The sequence below is a fragment of the Ambystoma mexicanum genome, chromosome 8, assembly GCF_040938575.1.
Source record: "Ambystoma mexicanum isolate Mex_15411 chromosome 8, UKY_AmexF1_1, whole genome shotgun sequence".
Taxonomy (NCBI): domain Eukaryota; kingdom Metazoa; phylum Chordata; class Amphibia; order Caudata; family Ambystomatidae; genus Ambystoma; species Ambystoma mexicanum.
In genome coordinates this window covers 922,231,805-922,258,103 of record NC_090929.1, presented here as the reverse complement: position 1 = coordinate 922,258,103, position 26,299 = coordinate 922,231,805, and positions in this window count along the sequence as shown.

Genomic DNA, 26,299 nt, shown 5'->3' with positions numbered 1-26,299 from the left:
GTCATAAAAAATTAGTGATTTCTGTGTTCGGTCTGCGGACACACTTCCCTGTTCACTCCGCGGACAGTGTCCTGATTGGCCAGTCAGCTTACGTCATGTCCGCGGACATGCGACGTGTTCGCTGATTGGACAGTGTGGAGCGTGAAGCACGTCAGATTTTCGGTGGCGCCCGCCATCTTGGATTCGCGGACGTCCGTGGACAGCGCGGTGAAACTTGGTTCAAAATTTGTATTTAGTAGAGTGTATTGGTGTGTAGGAGTGTTTGGGGAGGGTGGGAGAGTATGAGATAGGTTGAAAGTTGTGTTTTTTCATATGGTAGACGTTCTTGTTGTGTTCGATTTGTCTGTGGACATCACGGGTGTTGTGAAATGTTCTAAATAAACTGAATAGGGGGTGTTCTGAGGACTCAATATGTGTCAGTTTTTTTCGGAAGCAAGCTGAAGCTGTTCTAAGAACACTTGCGGTGTCCTGAAATATTCGCAAATAGACAAAATGGGGGTGTCATGAGGACGCTGTCCATATTGTTCGTTGTCAAGTTGAAAATGTTCTAAGAACTCTCGCAGTGTCCTCAAATGTTCGTAAATAAACAAAATGGGGGTGTTCTGAGGACGCTGTCTGTATTGTTTGTTGTCAAGTTGAAAATGTTCTAAGAACTCTCGCATTGTCCGGAAATGTTCGTAGGGGGTGTCCTGAACACGCTGTCCGTATTGTTCGATGGCAAGTTGAATGTGTTCTAAGAACACTCGTGGTGTCCTAAAATGTTTGCAAATAAACAAAATGGGGGTGTCCTGAGGACGCTGTCCGTATTGTTCGTTGTGAAGTTGAAAGTGTTCTAAGAACTTTTGCGTTGTCCTGAAATGCTCGTAGGGGGTGTCGTGAAGACGCTGTCCGTATTGTTCGATGGCAAGTTGAATGTGTTCTAAGAACACTTGCGGTGTCCTGAAATGTTCGTAGGGGGTGTTCTGAAGACGATGTCTGTATTGTTCGATAGCAAGTTGAATATGTTCTAATAACACTTGTGGTGTCCTGAAATGTTCGTAAATAAACAAAATGGGGGTGTTCCGAGGACGCTGTCCGTATTGTTCTCTGGCAAGTTGAATGTGTTCTAAGAACACTCATGGTGTCCTGAAATGTTCGCAAATAAACAAAATGGGGGTGTTCTGAGGACGCTGTCCGTAGTTTGTTTGTTTGTTTGTTTGTTAATTTATTTATAATGCGCTCCAGACCCATAGGTTACCGGGCGCAGCAGAAAGTATATGGAAGACTTACAATGTTACATGAATAAATGTACAATATCACAATATTACTATATTACATGAATGTACAATTGCATACTTACAATCTATTTAGAGAGATTACCAGGAGAAACTATATAATGTACAGGACTATACATACCTTGTTAGCAGTTATAAACATAAAGGGGGTAGCTAATAACAACTATGTACATTGAGTAGGGCTGAGCGTGCGAGGGGGTCGTTACAGGTGTCTAAGCATTGTTAGCGGTAATGTGTTTAATGAAGTTCCTTCTGAAGTGTGAGAAAGGTTGGTCTACTCTTAGGTTGGGTGGCAGAGCGTTCCACAAGTTAGCAGCTCTTACAGGGAATCTAGTGCCACCGATTTTGGCAAGTCTAAATCTGGGTACTACCAGGCAGTTAGAGTTGGCAAGTGTCATAGGTCTATTGGATGTTTTTCTTTTTATTTTGTCTGTCAGGTAACTAGGAGCAGCATTATTAAGAGCTTTATGGGTCAAGGAGATCATTTTTAGGTGGATTTTGTTATCAGTGGAGAGCCATTTGTGTTGCCGCCTAATAGAGGAGATATGCTCCCTCTTCTTTATGCCAAGTGCAGCTCTGAGAGCATTGTTTGTAAAGTTTGGAGCAGTGGAGTAACGTTGCTGAAAATGTTGGGGGGGACATGTCATCTGAAAAAAAAATGCACCATTCAAATGAATGGGGACAAAATCGTGTGCCATGAAAGTCCCCCCCTAAAATTACGCCCATGGTTTGGAGTCTTTGGGTAGTGACTTTGTTGGCACCACTATAGAGGGCATTACAATAGTCAAGTTGGGAAAGTATTAAGGCCAGGATCAGACAACTAGTATTGTTCGATGGCAAGTTGAATGTGTTCTAAGAACACTCGCGGTGTCCTGAAATGTTTGTAAATAAACAAAATGGAGGTGTTCTGAGGACGCTGTCCATATTTTTCGTTGTCAAGTTGGAAGTGTTCTAAGAACTCTCGCGTTGTCCTGAAATGTTCGTAGGGGGTGTCCTGAAGACGCTGTCCGTATTGTTCGATGGCAAGTTGAATGTGTTCTAAGAACACTTGCGGTGTCCTGAAATGTTCATAGAGGGTGTTCTGAAGATGCTATCTGTATTGTTCGATCGCAAGTTGAATGTGTTCTAAGAACACTCGTGGTGTCCTGAAATGTTCGTAGGGGGTGTTCTGATGACGCTGTCCGTCCTGAGGACGCTGTCCGTATTGTTCTCTGGCAAGTTGAATGTGCTCTAAGAACTCTCACGGTGTCCTGAAATGTTCGTAAATAAACAAAATGGGGGTGTTCTGAGGACGCTGTCCGTATTGTTCTCTGGCAAGTTGAATGTGTTTTAAGAACACTCACGGTGTCCTGAAATGTTTGCAAATAAACAAAATGGGGGTGTTCTGAGTACGCTGTCCGTAGTGTTCTTTGTCAAGTTGATTGTGTTCTAAGAACACTCGTGGTGTCCTGAAATGTTCGCAAATAAACAAAATGGGGGTGTTCTGAAGAAGCTGTCCATATTGTTCGATGGTAAGTTGAATGTGTTCTAAGAACACTTGTGGTGTCCTGAAATGTTCGTAGGGGGTGTCCTGAAGAAGCTGTCCATATTGTTCGTTGTCAAGTTGAAAATGTTCTAAGAACTCTCGCTGTGTCCTGAAATGTTCGCAAATAAACAAAATGGGGGTGTTCTGAGGACGCTGTCCATATTGTTCGATGGCAAGTTGAATGTGTTCTAAGAACACTTGCGGTGTCCTGAAATGTTCGTAGAGGGTGTTCTGAAGATGCTATCTGTATTGTTCGATCGCAAGTTGAATGTGTTCTAAGAACACTTGTGGTGTCCTGAAATGTTCGTAGGGGGTGTTCCTATGACGCTGTCCGTCCTGAGGACGCTGTCCGTATTGTTCTCTGGCAAGTTCAATGTGCTCTAAGAACTCTCGCGGTGTCCTGAAATGTTCGTAAATAAACAAAATGGGGGTGTTCTGAGGACGCTGTCCGTATTGTTCTCTGGCAAGTTGAATGTGTTTTAAGAACACTCACGATGTCCTGAAATGTTCGCAAATAAACAAAATGGGGGTGTTCTGAGGACGCTGTCCGTAGTGTTCTTTGTCAAGTTGATTGTGTTCTAAGAACACTCGTGGTGTCCTGAAATGTTCGCAAATAAACAAAATGGGGGTGTTCTGAGGACGCTGTCCATATTATTCGAGGGTAAGTTGAATGTGTTCTAAGAACACTCGTGGTGTCCTGAAATGTTCGCAAATAAACAAAATGGAGGTGTTCTGAGGACGCTGTCCATATTGTTCGTTGTCAAGTTGGAAGTGTTCTAAGAACTCTCGCTTTGTCCTGAAATGTTCATAGGGGGTGTCCTGAAGACGCTGTCTGTATTGTTCGATGGCAAGTTGAATGTGTTCTAAGAACACTCGCGGTGTCCTGAAATGTTCGTAGGGGGTGTTCTGAAGACGCTGTCCGTCCTGAGGACGCTGTCCGTATTGATCTCTGGCAAGTTGAATGTGTTCTAAGAACTCTCGCAGTGTCCTGAAATGTTCGTAAATAAACAAAATGGGGGTGCTCTGAGGATGCTGTCCGTATTGTTCTCTGGCAAGTTGAATGTGTTCTAAGAACACTTGCAGTGTCCTGAAATGTTCGCAAATAAACAAAATGGCTGTGTTCTGAGGACACTGTCTGTAGTGTTCTTTGTCAAGTTGATTGTGTTCTAAGAACACTCGTGGTGTCCTGAAATGTTTGCAAATAAACAAAATGGGGGTGTTCTGAGGACGCTGTCCGTATTGTTCGTTGTCAAGTTGGAAGTGTTCTAAGAACTCTCGCGTTGTCCTGAAATGTTCGTAGGGGGTGTCCTGAAGACGCTGTCCGTATTGTTCGCTGGCAAGTAGTTTAGTTATCAAATTTTGGTTTTAAGAACAGTAAATAAGTGTTTGTAAGATTTGCTGGTAATCTCTGCTTTACAGTAATAGTACTATTCCTATTCTAAACCATCCACATTTCTTTTTTATATATGCAGTGTAGTGCCCTGAATTGGTTATGGCTCCTGCGTGGTAGATTATACCTATTGTTGTGAAGGTTTTCTAACCAAGTGATATTTGACCATGTTTGAATCCAGTCAGCTTGCAGTTGTTTTTGGTACCAACTGCATTGTAACGTAGAAGCATTAGTATTACGTATTTACTATGTGTTTGTATTAGTAACGTGGAGCGGTTATCCGAATTGCAGGTAGAAGATAATCTACCATGGTTTGCATTTTGTACAAGTTGCTGAAATGGAATGGATTCACAATTAGGTATTGATATATATACAAAGCGTTCATTGGGGATTTGTTCTTGTGTCACATTGTTGCAGAGACTGCATGTATGTTTCCACATGTATGAAATCTGGAAGATTTCATTTATAGGTATGTTTTTGTTTTCCAGTACTTGTAGTAAGTACATTAGAAATTCTTGTGCATCTTCCTGTGAGTTTATAGTGAATTTCACCATTCCAGCACAGTAGTCCAATTGTTGTCTTATTCCATAAACATTATATGTGTTATCAGGATTGTTTGCTGCATTTCTGTGAAGTACTAACATTTGCAAACACAATGGGTCTGTACTGTGTAAGTAAATGTTGTCAACAATTGGTGGTAATTGAAATAGAATATTCATTGCTACATTTCCGTAGCAACTTACACCAACTATATTTGAGAGTTTAAATGGACCAGGTAGTTCTGTATCTGACTTCTTTTTTTGGAGTTTGTCTTCCTTCTTTGAAGAAGTACCTGGTTTACTTTCCCTAATTGATTCTTTTTTGCTTGTGGTACTTGATGAAGTATTAGTTTCTTTTACTCTCTTTGGAGGATTTGCAGTGACATCCTGTTGCATTTCTGTTTGATTTATTTTTCTTTTATAACGTTATGTGTTTAGATGGGTGTGTATAGTGAGCGAAGTCTATTGTATTCTAAAATGCAAGGAATATCAGTGTTTACTTTACTTGCATCAAAGTTGATTAGAAATAGACCGTCAAGTGTACGTAAGCGTGATAGTGCTACGTAGCTCATGCCTTCTTTAAAGATTGTGTTACCAATATCTATCATTGCTTTGTCTAGGGTAAGCCCTTGTGATTTATGAATTGTGACTGCGTATGCAAGAGTTAGAGAAAATGGTTCTCTGCGTACATACATGTCTTTAAAGAGAAGGAATTGAGCTGTTCAGCATCTTATACTTTTTACTTCTGAAAGTTTGTCAAAGAGAATATTGACAACTGAATTTTGTTGTCACATGGGTATGTTTTAAAGCCAACAACTGTACCCAGTGCTCCATTAACTAGTCCTTGGTCCACATCAAGGTTACGTTTAAGCATTACTCTGCAATTTAAGGATAATTTTAATATCTTTTCTAAGCCTGCTGTGTTTGAGATTGATTTTTCTAAACTATTTAGTCTTGTTGTGGTGGTTTGGTCACACATAGGTAGTGTCATACCATGTACATCTAGTTTGTCTGTGGCGCTAATTTCCATTATTGGTTGCATTTCTTTACTTAACATTATTTGAAATGTTGCCAAAGGTTGACATTTCCAATGCTGCCAACAGTTTTACGGCAGAGTTTGTGTCCTAATGTTGTAAAAATAGGCTCACCTTTTACTGGTGTCAATTGAAGAAGATCTCTCAAAACAATAATGTGTTTTCCTGCAAAGAGCTCCTCATAGTTTGTTTTGAGTACTTCTTGTAATCTGAGGTGAATCAAAGCCAACATTAGATTGGAGACCATGCTCACTTCATCTATTAGTACCATTTTATTTGTTTGAATACTCTGCGTAGTTCGATTGCAGCTTCTGCAGAAAGTTTGTAATAGTCTAATTTGTTCTGGTGTTCTACTGGCAATAGTAGTAATCGGTGTAACGTGACACCACCTATGTTGTAGGCAGCTAAACCTGTGGGGGCAGTGACAACAGCTGACAGTTTGTTTGTCAATTGTTGAAGGAACTTACTGATGATTTTGATGAGGAATGTTTTGCCAGAACCAGCTTCACCACTGACGTACAGTAGTATAGGTTTATAATTATGGCAGGATCATTCTTTATTTTCATGTTGTACACCATGTGCAATTTGTTTTGTTACTTCTTGACAAATGCTACGTTGCTCATTGTTTAGTTTTGATTGTAGTATAGTTAAGTCTTCTTTATCTTCATACTGACACATGGTGTTTTCTACTTCTGTCATAGCTAATTCTGCCTCATTTATTATTAGTGGTTCTCCCAGTGGTTCTTGGCTTCCTGTTACAGAAGGTTGACTACTGTCAGGAGTTTCTTTATCTAGTTGGGCCTGGAGTTCTTCTTTGTGTTGCTGTTCATTGTGCAACATTGTTTTGTAATGTGTAAAATTTACATCAGTTATAGTGCTTTCATTTGCTTTGAAAGCATCTTCATATGAGTCATAGTTATCTACTATTTCTTCTTCTTTTCTCCATGGTTTAAAGAGTTGTAGCAGGGACATGTTATATACTTCTTTATGTTGAGGAGTCTTTAATGACAATTTGATATGATTAATTAAATTTGGTTTAGTGAGTTTAACTAAGCTGCCTTCACAGTTTGTCACTCTGTATTTAACTTTTTTTTCATCAGGTTTTATATTATTTTTGTATGTGTAGTTTTGGGCTATGTGGTATAGACACACGGTTTCCAAAGTATTACTTCAGTTTGGGTAGTATGTGTCCAATATATTGTTTTCTTAAAATGTCTTGGCTGTTGGGATCATGTTTGGCTATTGTTTCTATATCTTCGTAGGATTTTAGAACTCTTTTTCTAGATTTAGCTGGACCAAGACTTAGCCATACTATATTTTCAGATTTACCATACAATGCAGTACCAGTTAAACGATCAGCTGCTTTATATGATCCACATTCTCTATGGGAGAGCATTTTTATGCCCAAACTGTATAATTTCTGAAACACTGTTTTATCTGATGACAGGTCATTCCAGAGGTCATGGAGCTCTGTCTTTTCTGCTTTGGTTAAGTATGCTTTGACATATCGTGCAACTGCAGTAGAATTGTCTGAAATGTACTGTACATCTATGTTTGCATTCCATAAGTGGGCAATGATTGCATTATAATCATTTATACATTTTTCTTCTTCTTTTCTTTTTATGTAATATGTATTTTTAGGTGACTTACCTTTAACACTATGGGCCTCATTACGACCCAGGCGGATTTCGCGGTGCTAAATGCACCGCGAAGCATGGCGGAAAGCCGCCGATAGCGCCATGGGGGTTGGCGGATTTACCGCCCCATTCCGACCTCGGCGGAGCGGTAAATCCCCAATCCCCATTCTGCCCTTCCCCATTCCCATTTTTGCCCCATAGGGTATAATGGGAGTGGGGAAGGAGTTAATTACGCCACCGTAAAATACGGTGGCGTAATTAACAACGAGGTCCCGTAGCGCCATGGTTTTCTCCGGCTGGTAAAACCAGGCGGAGAAAACCTCCATGGCGCTACGGGAACTCGTAGTATGGCGGAGAGGTACGCCATGCACTACGCTGGCGTAATACCCTCTCCGCCAGGGTCCTAATGAGGCCCTATGTCTAACTGAAGGCATGAGGTTGTTCACTTGACCTGTATTTGTAACTGGTCTAGGAAAACCAAATCGTCATTTGGTGTAGTATTTCCCTTTGTTCTTGTATTTGCGACAACAATATTTTCCACATTTGTGTCTTTGAAATTGTAAAAGATCACTATTTGTTGCTTCTAATGGAATTTCACAACTGACATATTTTTCAATAAACTGTAAAACAGTGGCATTACTGTCTTCACCAAATTTAGGAGCATCTTTAATCCATAAAAGCATGTGGATATGTGGTGCTCCTCTGGCTTGGTATTCTTTTCTCCAAAAGAAGTGTTGCACTTCTCCAAGGGGAGAACCAGTTTTATTACAAATAAAATGTAGCATAGCAATGAAGCGATGGTGAAAATATCTTGAAACATTAACAGGATCCAAAGAACAAAGTTCTCCAGGTGTTAGTATATCTATGTTTGTTTTGTTTTTGTTTGATATGCGTAGAAAATCATGTAAATCTTCCCATGTATATTCTGCACAACTTAATGTAGCAAACCAAGTGGGTGGGCCAAGGTTTCTGATCATACAACGTATATCTCCATGACGTCGAAACCAGTACTCTTTAGTACCACGCATAGCCGGCCGTCAAGTGGCACAGCGAGTAGAGCGCCCGCTTTGACACCCGTGCAGAGCCTGTTAACGCAGGTTCGAATCCCGGCGGGGCCAAACTCAGCCTTTCATCCTTCCGAGGTCGATAAATGAGCACCACACACCGTGGGTAATAATAAGCAGCGCTCAGATACCTGAGGGTTTGTAGCGCTATATAAAAGCCTAATTATTATTATTATTATTATTATTATTATTATTATTATTATTATATTTGCTAATAGATTTGTAATATTTGATTGTAAAACCTCATCCTTTTGTTGCACTTTTTGTAATAATTGTGTAGCTGTCATATTTTGAAAGTGTGATCCTGATTTTGATATGTGTGCAACTCCGTAACATAAAGTTGCTATTTCACTTTCAAAGAGTAGGTGGAATATGTATTCCACATTTTGTCTAAATCTGGGATCTTCAGAATACATCCGTAATGAGCGGTATTCTGAAGCTGATATTTGAAAAAGTCTATCATCGTACCTTCCTCCTTTGCCAGTAGGAAAGAGTAGAGGAAAAGCACGTGCTTCTATACTTTTTTCCCATATGCTGATTGGTGATCCTTTTGTTTGACACATTTGGTACGTTTCCAGTGCATCTTCTATGGTGTCATTAGAGTGCAAAGGATGAATTGTCTAATGGTCTAAAGTATTTGATATTGTAGCAGGATCTAGGAGCTCAAATTGACCAGCTTCTTGTGTTTCTTGAATCATTTCAGTTGTATCCTTCAACTTTTCTTCAATATTAATTTCTTTGTAATATTCATTATTCTCTTTAATATATTGCAAGGCATGTCTAACTTTATGTAAATCTACCAGCTGCTGCCATATTATTTTGTCTTTTGTAGGTACTCCATTTACTAAGATAATTAAAGATTGCTGCATTGGAAGTTGCACTCCTAGAGTATGCACATTTTCTTTTAAATCTAATGGTAAATAAACTACTTTTCCACAAATGCCTTTTACCAATTCAGAGGGAGGTAATTTTGCTGTTTTTGGTTGAAGGCGTATTATTGCTTGAAATGGGTGCACTGTTTGAATTATGATGCTCTCATATAAATTAAGTTGTTGTAGGGGTTTTGGTAGTGGGTATAATTCCAAATTATTTGTGATAGCACATGAAGGAGTTTGGTTGTTGTCAAGTTTTGTAGTGCAGTAACTGCAAAGTATTAAGGGGTCAGTTATTTCGTATTTGTTTTCTGCTACAAGGTAGAGAGCTAATTCAAACCATTTAGAATCTTCATTGTCTTCTATTTTGTATGATAGGTCTACAATTTTTGTGTTACTTTTATAAAAAGTTCTGCGGCAACATACACACACATGGTTTGGTACTTCAGCTGATGTACTTTTAAATTTTAGTATTTTTTTTTGGTATGTGTTTAGTAAACGGTTGCCATGTGTAGAATTGTTGCTAATTTGGTTTAAAGCTATTTCATTCTGTAAGTGGCTTTCACTTCCAAAATATTTTTTCTGGATATAGTCAATTTCTTCAAGTAGGTATTTTGCTGTACCATGTAGAAGAATGTTATTTAAATTTGCTAGTGCTAAAGCAGGACTTTTATCATAGTACAGTTTATAGACTATATTTCTTATAGTTGAATGATGTGTTGATATCCTTTTGATATCATGGAAGGTGGTTTTACAAGTAGGTCCTGTAATGCAGGCCAATGAATGTATTTGTAGTCCTATGTACTTGCGCACTGGACAGGTATCCATATTTTGCAGTAGTTTAATTTTGATTTTGTCTTTGCTTTTTACATATTGATTGAGGAATTGGCGTAAAGACTTCAAAAATTGTTTGGGAATGTTACACATTGACGTGCATGGCCATTTGTACACTAGATGTTCTGATTCAGTTGAATGGAGGGGTAATTCTAAGTTTTCAGGGCATATTTTTGTAAAGAGTACTTCTTGTTCCATTTGGTATTATTCACTTTTTCATAACCTCGACCACTGCTATGTATGGCAATTGTATTTGTTTGCTTTTGTTTGTACGCTTCTTCACTAAAGTATGGTTCTCTGTTTGTAGTGTGATTCCATTCACCTCCGCAGATACTTAAGAAGTTCTTTCTGTTGACATTTTCGTTTATTGAGAAGTCTTTTTTGTAATTTAGTTATTAGTTTTGTTAGTGGTTTCATTTTGATTAACACTAAAATAAATAACTTTCTTTTGAGAAGAATTGCACTGTCTATCAACGCTTCTAAGATTAATTTCCTATGATAGGTTTTAAGCTTGAACCTGATTTCTCTCCAGTTTTTATAAGATTTTGAAGGACTTTGTGACGGTACATTTTGGCTAAAATACTTTTCTTGGTATGCTTACTTTGCACTATATCAAAATTTAAAGAAGCAGTTTTTTCTGTAGTGATAGCTGATTTTCTGTTAATTGTGTTTGGGTTTGTTTTACATTTTGATAGAGGAGGCAAAGTTTTTGTACTAGAAACTTCTTGTGTTTCACTAAATGACTGTTTTAGCTGTTTTGTTTCAACTTTTTTTTACAAATTCTGCTGGAGATGGATGCTTATGCTGGACACTTTTATTTTCATTTGCTCTACTTTTGTGTTGCTTTATACAGACTTGACTTTGGGTAGTGATTCTTTAGGGTCTGTTGAAAAAAATAAAGAAGGTATGGGTTGGGGTGTTCTGTAATGTATGTGTGCTGTGTGCATGAGTGTTTGAGTAAGATGATAAAGATGTATGTAATGGTGTGTGATTGTGCATTGGGAACTACAACTAGTAGGGATGGGTATTCTTGAATTTATGTGCTACTAAACTGGGGTTTAGATGACAGAAAAAAGTAAGCTAGTGGTGTGGAGAAGTACAAATAGTAAATCTAATGTATACAATTAAAACAGTTGTTTGTTCTATAATATCAAGATTCTAGCGGTTGAGTTGGGTAATTTGTGTGTCCAAAAGTAGGAATTTGTGGGCCATTCTGGCTGTAAATTGCTGTTTAAGACATGGGGACTTTTGGACAGAATGGTGCACAATCTCTATTTTTAGCCACAGAAATAGTATGAATTAACTTTACAGTGTGTTTCAGTAATAATATAAATATTATGGTGATATTCTACTTACTTTTTTTCTAAAATGAACAGGTTACTTCTTAGTTCTTCTTTGTTCTTCAAATTCGGCTGCTTCTTTTCAGGAGAATGGTCTTCACTGCAATTGTAGAAGAAACAAATTAGTAATTTTGTTTGTATATATCACTGTTTTAATTTATACATTGATTTTTTTTATTGAAATCCTCAGCGCCTTCCTCAAAACCATTAAAACTATCTTATTTACATAAGATACGTCGCACCAGTTCAATACATATGATATGTTCTTAATGAACAAATTGTATTGCAATGACTAACTGTAGCAAACAAAATATCTTTACTATGTCTTGTGAAATTGATAATGTAACACTGAATACCACTATTTCTATAACTAAGCTCTTCCAGGTAATCGTCCCTCAATGTCATGCTTAAATTAAAGTAATTAAATAAATAAAGAAATAAAATAAATATTAAGTCAGTTTGAAGTTTTCAGGGCATATTTTTGTAAAGAGTACTTCTTGTTCCATTATGGTATTATTCACTTTTTCATAACCTCGACCACTGCTATGTATGGCAATTGTATTCGTTTGCTTTTGTTTGTACGCTTCTTCATTAAAGTATGGTTCTGTGTTTGTAGTGGGATTCCATTCACCTCTGCAGATACTTAAGAAGTTCTTTCTGTTGACATTTTCGTTTATTGAGAAGTCTTTTTTGTAATTTAGTTAATAGTTTTGTTAGTAGTTTCATTTTGTTTAACACTAAAATAAATAACTTTCTTTTGTAACACTGAATACCACTATTTCTATAACTAAGCTCTTGCAGGTAATAGTCCCTCAATGTCATGCTTAAATTAAAGTAATTAAATAAATAAAGAAATAAAAAAAATATTAAGTCAGTTTGAAAATGTGTTCATGTACTGTACAGAAAATATGCATACATGTAGTTTGTGTTCATGCATATGGATATGCATGGAGCTGCAAGTAGAAATCTTGGAGACTTGTACAGTATTTCTTGTAGATGGGGCTTGCCAATGATGTGACACTTGTACTCAGAGAGATTCACAATACATTTTCAGTGCTGATCTATGATGATGCAGTTAGATGTAGAGGTCTTGAATGTGATTGGTGGATGGTCATGTGACCTCTTAGCTACATCCAATGACGGAATGGCACAGAGAGTGAACTGGAAATGGTAGAAGGGCTGTTCATGTTACGATATGTCCGCGGACATGGCGGTAGTTCGCGGACATCGGGTGTTGCACCGGGTGTTGCATCCGGGGATTTCTGGGTTCAGAAGTCATGCAAATGAGAATGAGCACTGAAAGGGATTGGTCAGGAAAGTTTTGTGGGTGTGTTGTGCCAGGAGAGAGTTTCTCAGATACTCTTTTTGCTGAGAGAACAACAGATAGCTATGGCTGTGTGTTTCAGAAAACAGATTGTTTGGATTTTGGGAGATTCGTGGATACGTTGGATGAAGGTGCATGCAGAAAGCTGTGGAGTAGCTGTAGATCTTGGATTTCCACATGTGGAAGTACATTGGCATGGAGTATGTGGAATGAAGAGGTTGGACTTGCTACCTCTCTGTGCTACTTTGGAGACAGAGCAACATCCAGACATAATTGTAATTCATTGTGGAGGGAACAGTTTAGGACATGTGTCTGGAATTTCTTTACAATTTGCTATGAAAGAAGGACTTGGGAAGGTTATGTACATGTTTCCTAATTCTCAAGTAATATTTTCACGGATTGCGCAGAGACAAATGTGGCTTCGTTCTTCTTCATTTGGTCCACAAATGGAAAAAGCAAGGTGCAATGTCAATAAGGCTGTTTGTGCCTTTCTAAGAGATTTTGGCATGTCCTCTTTTCACAATGAAAATATTACGTTTCGTTGTACATCCATTTTTCGCAGAGATGGAGTCCATCTTACTTATGCTGGCAATCAGATTTTTCTGAGAAATGTTCAAAATGCACTGCGACCTTTTTTAGAATTACAGCATCCATTTTGAAGTAGTTGTTAAGTATTTATAATTTTTGACATACAAACACCTCCCAGAGGCTCTTTTCAGAGCCACCACTTCCTCCCAGAGAAAATTGCAATGGTTATAATAAGGTAGCACCCCAATTTTTTTAGATGTTCGCGAACTGTCCGCGGACTTCTAAAAAATACAAAGGGCCCTGCTTCATTTATCTTCACTTCTATTTTTTAACTGTGAAAGGCGGCTCTGAAAAGAGCCTTATTTCTTTTTGATTTTTGTTATTTTGTATTTTTTTGGTTTTTTATACACGACACACTAGGAGAAGAGGGGAAAGGAGGGTAAAGGGGGGGACACCAACCACAGGGATAAGAAAGGGCGAGCTGAGAGAGGAAGATGTAGAGTGGGTTTTATTTGGGTAGTGAGCAGGTCTTCTCGTGCTCTGAGACGATAGTCTCAAAAGCACTCCAAAATCGCTCCCCCCTGCAGAGTAATGTGTCACAGTACATACATACAACTGTGACCCTCGAAAAGTAAGGGTCATCAGAATTCTGTATGGCCTGTGAGGCAGCTTGAGGAAGATGCTGTCCCACAGAGGTGGTCCTTGTGGTGACAGGATCAGAAACGGAGGATGAAGTAGAGGAAATCAACCTACTACGTTCTTCGCAAGGTACAACTTGCGAATAGCCCCAGAGTGAAATGACCTCAGGTGTCGCTTCATGGTCGTGGTCCCAAAGCTGTACGAACCGTGCCTCCCGCGACTGAGTATCATTTTGCACTCATTGCAGGTGACACGGTTCGCACAAGCCTTAGGACCTTTCCCATGAATGGTAAACAACCGCCACACCCAAGACTCACACCTAATGCGGGTAGTAGGGATTTCCTCTACCTCATTCTCGTCATCCTCTTCTTCCTCCTCTGCATCCTCACTCCTGTTCCCCTCTTCAGGCCCTTGGGAAGGTGGTGGTGGTGAAGGGGGTGGTGCTGAGGCAGATACAGCACCAGCTGGCAACAGTGGAGCCATAGTTGCCATCAGGTTGATGATGGATATCCGCAAGTGGCAGGAAAAATCGAAGTGCTCTGAAGAATAGTCAGAAACACAATGAGAATAAGCTGTAGGGCGTGGTCTTTTATAGGGGTGCTTGTACGCGGTCCGCGGACATGCGCGCTGTCCAAAGACAGATCGAACACAAAAAAGGGTTCAAAAAATTTCAAAAAGTATGTAGAAACTCATGATTAGTATGTGGGACTTGTGCTATGGTGAGTTTTTATTGAAAAATATTGTGGATTACTTGAAAATGTACTTTTAAATTGTTCGGGGACATGAACAGTGTCTGCATTCAGAACACGCAATTAGTGTGGGCGTGGTCACATGATCCCTTCGCGAACATGTCAGCGAAGGAAGCGCCTGTCCGCAGGACACCAAATGCACGGACATTGGTTTGCGCATGCGCGTTGATGTTCTACGGACACTGTTCAGGTCCTGAAGTAATTAAAATTGCGTCACACGTCAAACGAACATTTGTGGACACCGCTTGTGTTCTAGAACAGTTTCAACTTGCTAGCGAACACTACGGACAGGTATAGTGTTCTTTAGGACACTTTAATTTTTGTTTCTTTACGAACATATCAGGACATCGCGTGTGTTCTTAGAACAGTTTCAACTTGCTAGCGAACAGTACGGATAGGTATAGTGTTCTTCAGGACACCTCCATTTTCGTTTATTTATGAACATGTCAGGACACCAATTGTGTTCTTAGAACAGTTTCAACTTGCTAGCGAACACTAGGGGTAGGTATAGTGTTCTTCAGGACACTTTAATTTTTGTTTCTTTACGAACATTTCAGGACACCGCGTGTGTTCTTAGAACAGTTTCAACTTGCTGGCGAACAGTACGGACAGGTATAGTGTTCTTCAGGACACCTCCATTTTCGTTTATTTACGACATTTCAGAACACCCGCGTTGTCCGCGGACACTTACATTGTTTTTTTTAAAAAAACGGAAACTAATATAATATAAAAATGTAACTGTATTTAACATATATTAATAATTTATGACAGAGAAGGAGAGGTAGAACGGAAACAAAAACAGGAGAATTAGGGCTTTCAACATGATTGGTATCAGGTGAAGAAGGGATGAAGTCTCATCAAAACGTTTTCAGTTATGGAGAGGATTTGGGGATAATTGACTGGGATATGGTGAGGGGGGACACGTACATGTGGGGCAATGGTATGAGGTTTTTGTTTTAAAATGATCTTCAACAAAAGTTTTCAAATTATTAACATTGGTCAACAATAAATCCATTTTTTCTTTTATGCTGTCAAGGGTGTTATCCATAACAGTTTCTTCAGAGGTATTTTCTATTTTGGTATGCTCTGTACAAAAAAAATATATATATGATAAATATAATAATGAAATGGTTTATATTGTAAAGTGTTTACCATTAGTTTCACTATCTTGTGACATTTCCTCATGTGGAAAATGCTCCTCTAGCCATTCCAGAGTACTAGACATTTCTGTGAGAAAAAAAAAAGATAATACATTCTTTTGTATCTACTACAGAAAGTTTATAAATATATGAGTAAAATGAAGTAAACTTACTATTTCAGGTAAGATATGTTCAAAGTACTCTGTAGGTCTGGTCTTGTTCTTAGTTGTGGAGTGTCTGTGAGGTAATTATATTGGAAGCCAATTTATCTTCTTCTGGTATATTCCATTTTAGAACATATTATTGTATTTAAATGAATGGTTAGTGTGTTACATATATGGCTTACATTTCTTATGTATTACTACATATAATGTGTATGTGTCCTGCTTTTTGAATTTGTTAAATGTTCCAATGTTATGATATAACAATCAAATATACCCTCCCAGAGTTTTTAGGTAGTGGTACTGTTTTCCGCACATGTCCGCGGACATTAAAAAGAGTTCGCGGACATCAAGTTCAGTAAAAGAGGTTCAGTATGTTCCATATTACATGTACATAAAGTCAACGTTATTATTGTTAAGTTGCACTACTAAAAACCTATGAAATTCAGTGAAAGAACTTTGTTAAAGGGACGTTATGGTTGAGTTGCGCTACTAAAAACCTATGAAATTCAGTGAAAAAACTTTGTTAAAGGGACGTTATGGTTAAGTTGCGCTACTAAAAACCTATGAAATTCAGTGAAAAAAACTTTGTTAAAGGGACGTTATGATTAAGTTGCGCTACTAAAAACCTATGAAATTCAGTGAAAACAACTTTGTTAAAGGGACGTTATGGTTCCAAGTAAAACCGAAAAACCCTTGAAATTCGCCAGTTATGGTAAGCTAAGCAACCATAACTCCCGCCACCACCGTGCACTGCTAAGACTAACACCCAGGACATCAAAGATGACATCACAAATGGCATTGATGACATCACTGATGACATCACATGTGCATTTACCTTATATGAAAAGTCTGTACAAGGGTTTCTTATTTGTAATGTTAATTAAAAAAAAAGTGTCAAGGATCATTGTAATAAATATCAAGTGCTAATTAGTCGATCCAGTATACTAAGGTGCTCATGTAGAAACATAGGCATTGTGTGCAGCATACATGATGGAGGTGCAATATTCATAAGCTTGCCATGTTGAATAGTGAAATGATAACTGTTTTCTTATTAGACTTTTGCATACTGTGAAACATGTGATAAGTAGATAATAAAACCCACTTACTACATAATTGCATTATTATAGACAAAACACAAAGAGAGAACACCACACACAAATATGAGTATATACAAGGAAATTGAAGTAAGAAAAAAAACAGCAGTAGTAGCAAAAAATGTTCATAACCTAACTGATTACCTTTATGCAGAGAAATGATTGCTCTGTTTCAAAGCTGCTACTTACCCTATGTATATATATATCACATGATGTGCCTAGACTCTAAGGAAAGTAGTGTGAGTACAACATATAAAAATAGGAGCACATACAGAGAAAGTACAGTAATAAAAAAACATCAAAACTATCAGAAAGTGCTGATAACTCTACTGATAATTTTAATGCACAAAAAGGATTGCTGTCTTTCAAGGTTGTGTCTTCCCCGATGTATATGTTTCATATGATATGACTGGACCATAAGAGAATTATTGTAAGAACATACTTGAAGGATAAGTCTACAAATATAGTACATTTACAATTTTTAGTTCCTGACTGTTACTGAAGAAAATCATGTGGACTAGATATGTCAGGAAAGGAAAAAAGGGGGCGTCAGACATGTGATGTCATCAGTGATGTCATCAATGCCATTTGTGATGTCATCTTTGATGTCCTGGGTGTTAGGCTTAGCAGTGCACGGTGGTGGCGCGAGTTATGGTTGCTTAGCTTACCATACTGGCGAATTTCAAGGGTTTTTCGGTTTTACTTGGAACCATAACGTCCCTTTAACAAAGTTTTTTCACTGAATTTCATAGGTTTTTAGTAGCGCAACTTAACCATAACGTCCCTTTAACAAGGTTTTTTCACTGAATATATATATATATATATATATATATATATATATATATATATATATATATATATAACTTTGAATATTCAAGGAGATAACTTAAGTTGCAGGGACATTAAGGTGAGAACTTAATGCAGCAAAACCCCTCAAATTCAGTGAAAGCCACCTTAACTTCGAGCCCCCTTGCCCAGCCTATGACCACAATGCTGGCAAAACAGAATATCTTTTAAAAATCGAAGAAAATAAAAACTGTAACCGCAGGTACTGAACTACACATAGCATCGGCTATCCATAGTACTTCATAGCCTCGAATATAGCTGTGAATATCATAAAAAAACACAAGAAAATTAAAATGCTTTCCCGCCCCTGCCTGGCCCTCACCAAGTGCCTCCTTCATCTGTGCCACCTACCCCGACTCCTCAGATGGCCTCCTCACCTCCCTTGCCCTCTCCTTTTCCCCCCACAACACATGCTGTTTCTGTGACAAAGTTTTCTTTGAGATGTCGGTTATTCAAAGCTACAGCTGAGGCTACAGAAAGATTTATGTTGCAAACTCAGTCCCTAGACCCCCTCTAAATCCCAAATTTCACTTGGTGCCCTTTAGCCATTACCCACCTCTATCCGGATTGCATTTAACCATTTTTTGACCTGCAAATAGCTTTTTTCCTGCGTTTCATTTTCCCATATCCTCGGCTATAGCTGCAGTTATCTCTCACATTGAGAGAAAAACAAGATGGCGACTGTTTCATTTCTAAAAACAACCAGTTTTGGTTGAATCCCTGAGATATAGCTATCTCTTTTTTAGAAGAGGGCAACCCCTTCTTCATCAAATATTTAAAAAACTACTCCACGGAATAACCCGAAACCAAGCCTGGTTCGCGAGTAAACGCTTTTTGCCCAAGTTGTTTCGGACCTGTTTCAAATCCGTCCAGAGGTTTGGGCTGTGCGTTTGACAAACATTGATCTTGCTTTTCTATGGGAAAATGAATGGGAAATAAGCCGCACTTTTGGAGAAAATTATTTTTTTATCTTCTTAATAACTTTTATATTTTTTAACAAATCTTTATGAAATTTTGCAGTCTGGGGGTGCGCAAGTCCTTAATCACTTTCGAAATGTTGGTCACATTTGTAACTTAAAATCAAAAGTTATTAAAGATAGACTTTTGAGGTTTTCCGATGGGATTCTGACTCCCCTTAACTATATAACGTTTGATTCGAGAAACGGATCTGGCTGAAATTCCGAAAGTGAATAAAAGTCTGCACCCCCCCTCGAGACTGCCAAGTATCGTAAAGATTTGTTAAAAAACCAAAATGTTATTAAGCATCCAAAACGTTTTTTTTTCAAAAAATGTGGCCTACTTCCCATTCATTTTTCCATAGACAAAAAGGGGACATTTTTCCCAGAACACACAGCCAAAACCGCCGGACGGATTTGGATCAGGTCTGAAACTACTTGGGCACGAAGCATTGACTTGCACGCCAGGCATGGTTTGGGGTTTTTCCATGCTTTGATTATTTGAAAATATTACGGAGAAGGGGGTGCCCCCTTCTCCATAAATGATAATTATATCTCACATGGTGCATTGCAAGATCACGGTTTTCAGAAATTAAATGACCGCCATCTTGTTTTTTTCTCGATGCCAGAGATATCCCAGGCTGTAGGCCTCATAGTATGAATTCGTATGATATGTTTAATGCTCTGGAAAATCTGTTGTCCATGCTGCTTAAGAAATGTGACCACCTGGAAACTAAGATAGATTTGCAGTCACTACTAATTCACACCAATATAAGGGAGCAACGTTGTTCTACATGTCCAAGAAAACTAGGATCTGAGTGTGACAATAAAAACACTCACTCTAAAGTGTATGAATGTGTGACGAATCATGTTAAAAAAACTAGTAAGGTAAATGAATTGCGTCCACTGAAAAAGAAACATGTATGTGTACACCAAGCATTCATGTATAGCAAAAGAACTGTGAAGAAGAAAAAGAGTTCAAAGGTTGTGGGTACATCAACATGATCCCATCTGGTGCTAAACTAAATCATACGGTCCATGTGGTGGAGAGTGAATGTGAGAATGTGGCAGCTGAAATTGTATCACCAGTAGCAAAGATAACCAAGTCCAAAAAGAATGTGAAATCAACTTTGGGGCAATAGAATTAGTTAAACTGCCCAGTAGGTAAGACTCAAACCACTATACCGGGGGGATGGGTATTGCAAAATTCAATCAAGGAGGTTCCTCAAGGTGGTCTACAAAAGAATGTGAATAAAGACATGATGGTGGCATTGCAAATCTCCCATGTCCATTAGGAAAAGCCATCTCAACCCTTAAACAGGTCAGCCATACTATGTATCCTTAAATCTATTGTGCCTCTGAGATGCATAACATCTAAAGATATAAGAATTGTGGATCAGTTATAACTCAAAAACCAATACATAACTAATATATGTTTTGAATTTGAGGCAACTTTGAACTACATTATCAATTTTGAAGAAGATCTATTGCGTCTAGGGTATGTGGTACAAAGAGTGGAGATACCGGTGGTGAAAACACATAGTGAGCAATCTAATTTGGTGCACCCTACACCTGGTATCCCACAGTCAGGTAATAATACCTTGGTCACAAATGGGACGAACATATCCGTATGAATTAAACCCAAGGGATGATGTGTCTCCAACTATTCGAGTTAGCTCTTGTCAAGGCGTCTTCAATCTTGTCCGGCGCAGAGGCAGCATGAACACCTGCCTCCCCGTAAGGTCTTGGCACCTGGACCTGATAGGAAACACAGGCTACCGCAACCCGCCGGGTAAAGAGAGTTAGGGTCCGTAGAGTGGATGGGTAGGGGGTTGTAGGTTCACTGGGAAAAGGTTTAGGGAGAGGTTAAGGATGGGAATGGGAATTTTAGGGAAAGATGCTCCTCAGCTCCTGCTGCCCCATCCACTGGTCGTTCTCGTGGTGAGTTCTCCGCCCACTCATTCAATCCTCAGTCATACCATAACCAGCAATTGGGAGCCTTTGTGGTGGAGCTTGGAACCACTACAGGAGCTTTTGCTTGGAGCTCTAACCACAACTTGTTGCACCAAAATAGCGTTGGCATGAGCTTTGTATTCCCCACTGCATTCGCTTCAAGCAGTTATCAAAAGCTTGTGCTAACGTGCACAATTACACGATATCACTTTTCATTACATAGCACCTTGGGGTTTTACAGAGTACCTGGCAGCTTAGACAATATATACTTTAGTAAAGAACCAGAAATGCACTTAGCTGTGGGTCGTGATCTTGTTCTCCTTGACGCGGCATGGGAAGTCCCCGAACGTTCGTAGCGAGCTCTGCTGGAAAATACCAAAAATACAATGAGCGTGTGCTGGGTCAGACTACACGTTCTTACACTAACTTGTGCTCCCAAACCAATGAACTACGTGACCCGCTGGTGTACTCGAATCGGGTTGTCTTCACCCGTGGTTCCGCACACGTGCCTCCTGCCCTGCCCCGTAGGAGACTTGAAATTGTACGTGTCGGGTTGCCTAACCCGGAACGTTACCCTCAGTCACCCCTACATATGCACTCTGCATGCGGGTTATTGTTCAGCCATACGTTGCGGTCCGAACCGCCAAAATCCTATGTCTGCATGCACCGCGACCTCAGCCGCTTCTTTAGTCTTTCTCCCTGCACGCGGAAAATATCAAGAAGCACTTATCTTATGTTGGTGCGGGGCCTGTGCTGAGTTCAGGCAGGCGAAATGCCCTGCGAAGGCTGGCCCTGAGCGGAGCGCTGGGAAACACGTCCGTTCTCCTCTGAAGCCGGAATAGCAAGCGGGGAAGCGTGGGCTCGGTTCGCGCATGCGCTGTTCGTTGGGCATAGCTTGCGTGCGGATATTTTCCTCCCGGCAGGCTTGTGAAGCACATGGCCTGCTGGGATATGTAGTCTCTTGATGTTTCTTAGCCCCTGCATACTTTGCCTGCAATAGGGATGGAACATCCTCCTTATGTACAGCATATAAGGTTTACACAGAGGTTTCACAGGGCTTTGGTGACTGTGGGACACTAGTTTCCTACATGAAGTGCTGCCAACCTGCCCAGCCCTGACAGTACTCCCCCTCCCTCTCGCTAGCCCAGGTTTAGAAGGGTGCATATGATGAAACTGACGGAGGAGCCGAGGAGCATGCAGATTAGAAGCAGGTTCCCAGGATTGTTCCTCCGGGCCATACCCTTTCCAGTCTACCAGGTACCAGATCTCATTGTGTTTAACACGTGAGTCAAGAATAGCTTTAACCTCAAACTCGGGATTGCCGTCAACAATAAGAGGCGGGGGTTTCTTGGGTTTCAGGGACGGGGGTGCTGCTTTTAGAAGAGACATGTGAAAGACTGGATGTATGCGCATGTGTTTTGGTAGTGTCAAACGTACTGCCACAGGACTTGTTAATTTTTCTATTGGGTATGGGCCAATGAATCGTGGTTGGAGTTTTCTTGGTCCTTGGAGGTGCAGATTTCGCGTAGACAGCCAGACGGTATCCCCAATGTGGTAAAGTGGGCTTGGGCTGCGTTTCTTGTCAGTGTATTTCTTATAGCTTTGTTTTGCTGAGAACAGGTTGTTTTGCATGACCTGCCAAATGTCGATGAGTTGTTTCCTTCGTGCTTCCACAGCTAGTGCCATTGGAGCAAGGTTGGGTACTGGTTGAAATCTCGGATGAAATCCATACGTGCCGTAAAAAGGAGTCACCTTAGTGGATGCATGAACTGCATTGTTATATGCAAACTCGTCCAGCCATATCACCTCGGCCCAAGATTTTCCTTGGCTGTGTATCATACATCGTAAGTACTGTTCTAAAGTTTGATTTAGGCGCTCAGTTTGACCGTCCGTCTCGGGATAGTAACTTGTGGACAGATGCATTTCGATTCCAACTGCTTTACAAAAGGCATTCCAGAAGTGGGAGGTGAATTGCAGACCTCTGTCTGAAATAATTCCTTGAGGGATACCATGGAATCGCACTATATTCTTCAAAAAGAACTTGGTGAGGCCGCTAGCAGAGGGTGTTCCAGTACACGGTATAAAGTGTCCCATTTTAGTTAAGTAGTCTATGATCACTAAAATAGACGTAAAGCCTCAACTCTCAGGTAGTTCGACGATAAGATCTAATGAAATCGTGTGCCAAGGCCTCGGCGGTGCTGGTAAGGGTTGAAGCAAGCCTGCAGGTCGTTGATGATCAGCCTTATTACGTAGACAGTTCTCACATTGATTTAAGTATGCTTGGACATCTCGGGTCATGTGAGGCCACCAGAAATGTCTATGCAAGAGTTCAAGTGTTTTAGTTACTCCAGGATGTCCCACGAACGGTGAGTCATGACACCACCGAAGGGCCTTATTTCGTAATGGGGCAGTGGGTAGATAAAGACAGTCTTTGTAGAATGGTAATCCTTCTTTCACAGTTTGATCCACATTTTGTTCTTTCCATTGTGCTAGTTCTTGTGCAGTCATAACCTCTCTGATAACTTGGAACATATCATCCACTGTAATACTTCCAATTATCCGAGCTGGGTCAACTATGGGTTTTGTTTCAATCGGATTTTCTGCCAAGATCGATGAAGACTCTGGATATCTAGACATGATGTCGGCTTTTTTATTTTCTGCGCCAGACCGAAACGTGACTACGAAGTCGAACTCTGCAAAGTACATTGCCCATCTTAATTGTTGTGGGCTTAGTGCTCTAGCTGACTTTAGAAATTGCAAGTTCCGGTGATCTGTGTAAATGGTGATGGTATGCCTGGCTCCCATTAAATAGTGTCGCCATTCACTGAATGCGGTCTTGATTGCCAGTAGTTCCCGGTCAGCTATTATTTTATTTTGTTCAGCTGGTAGTAAAGTTCTTGCATAATAAGCTACAGGGTGTAGTTGCCCATGGTCGTCGCGCTGCGACAAAACAGCCCCAATAGCATAGCTTGATGCGTCCGTTTCAACGATAAAGGGTTTAGCAGCATCTGGGTGTAGAAGTACTGGAGCTGTGGTGAAGGCCTTTTTAAGTGCTTGAAAACTTTTCTCGGCGGCTGAATCCCAACGGAAGACCACTCCTTTCTTGAGAAGACGAGTGATTGGAAGTACCTTTTGAGCAAAACCGCCTATAAATCGCCTATAAAAATTGGCGAATCCTAATATGGTTTGGACTTCCTTAACTGAGCCAGGGGATGGCCAATCTACAATGGCCTGTACCTTTCGTTTGTCCATGGTGACTCCCTGAGGCGATAGGACATATCCTAGAAATTCTACAGTTGACCGATGGAACTCACATTTCTCTAGCTTTGCATACAGTTGGTGTTTCCTTAACCTGTACAAGACAGCTCGTACATGCTCTCGATGTTCCTCCATGCTTTGTGAATATATTAATATATCGTCGATATATACAACTGCGAAGACATCTAGGTAACCTTGCAGGACTTCGTTCAAAAAATGTTGGAACGCTGCTGGGGCGTTGCAGAGTCCAAACGGCATTACTTGATATTTATACAGACCAAATTTGGTCCGAAACGCGGTCTTCCACTCATCTCCTTGTTTTACGCGAACTAGATGGTACGCTCCACGTAGGTCCAATTTCGTATATACCGTGGACCCCCTCATTTGATCTAGCAATACTGGTACCAGTGGTAACGGGTAACAGTTTTTAATAGTTATCCGATTTATTGCTCTGTAGTCGATGCAAGTGCGTAAATCTCCTGTCTTTTTAGGGACGAAGAATAATGGAGAAGAGACTGGTGAAGTTGAATGTCTAATAAATCCATTTGCCAGGTTGGTGTCAATATAAGACTTGATGTGTTCATTTTCAGCCTCCGTGAGAGCGTAAATTCTGCTACATGGCAGCACAGCTCCTGCTTCCAAATCAATGTGGCAGTCAAATGATCTATGTGGTGGTAGAGTCTCTGCCGCGGCCTTACTGAAGACATCCCTGAACTCTGTGTATTCTGCGGGTAGCGCCATGTACGTACTCCCAATAATATGCCTGCTATGTGGTTCCAAACAGTATTTTTCACAAAAGTCTGATGAGAACTGGACTAAACCTAAGGTCCAGTTTATCCTAGGGTTATGTATGCGTAACCATTGTAAGCCTAAAATGAATCCGAAATGCGGAGCTGCTATGACGTCGAATCGTACCTGCTCATGATGGTGGACTCTGCATGTCAACTGTAGATCTTGTGTCGGGTGCGTGATGAGTCCTGAAGATAACGGAGACCCATCCACTGCCTTCACTTCTTCTTCCGGTCTTTTCTTGACTAGGGGAAGTCCTAGCTTCTGTGCCAACTGTGCATCAACGTAATTACCCGTGGCGCCTGAGTCGACCATGAGAGTTACTGGGACCTGTTCACCCTGCCAACGCAGCTCTCCTTTAAGCAATACATGAGCCTCCTGTCTCTGATAGGTGTTAGCTAAGCTCTTTGGGGTGTCTTCTACTAGGCTCGCCTGGACCACCCTCACTGGCGAGCGGTGGCGTTTCCCGATTGACTACCTTTTGGCTTTGTGGGACACTCTCTCACAAAATGCCCTGCCTTACCACAATATAAGCAGAGCTTGTCTCGTCTCCTCTTGTCCTTCTCCTCCTTGGACAATGGTCCCCGTATTGTCCCAATTTGCATAGGTTCTTTTGAGCCTGTACTCCTTTCGGAGGGTTTACTGGGTTTTTGCTGATCTAAACGGACCATTGGCTTGGTATCCCACTTCCTTCTTTCTTGACGCCGATCAATTTGCGTTGGTCTAATCACAATACTAGATCGATCATCCCTGAACAGTCACCTGGCTGTGGATCTACTTGCGCAATTAAATCCTTAAGGTCTTCTCGAAGGCCTTGATAAAAAAGCGCCATTCTTTTATCTTGGGGCCAGTCCGTTTCTACGGCTAATCTGTTGAATGCGGTAACATAAGTGACCAGCTCCTTACTTCCCTGTCGTAGAGTCAACAACTCCATGTCTTTCTGCAGGGCGGCTGAACGCCGATCGAAAATCCGGCCAAATTCTTCAAGAAAGTCTTCCCAAGAATATAAAAGGGCATCATCCTTACGAACCAATGGTGTAGCACAAGAAGCTGCATCCCCACTCAAGTAGGATATTACAAAGGCAGTGCGGGCCTGTTCTGTCCGGAACACCGTGGGTTTGGTTAAAAAATGTAGTTGGCATTGCATGATGAATTGGTTATACTTTTGAAGGTCACCTTGGTACCGTTCTGGGGCTGCCAATGGTAGCGGGGGTTCGCTAGAGACATGTACTTGGACAGGAGTCGGGGGTTCGCGGGGTAAAGGTGGTTGCTTGGGCTTGACTTTGAACTGTTAGGGTATGGACCTGCCCTGCAAGAGTTAAGTATTCCTGCCTAGTTGCTGCAAGCTCCT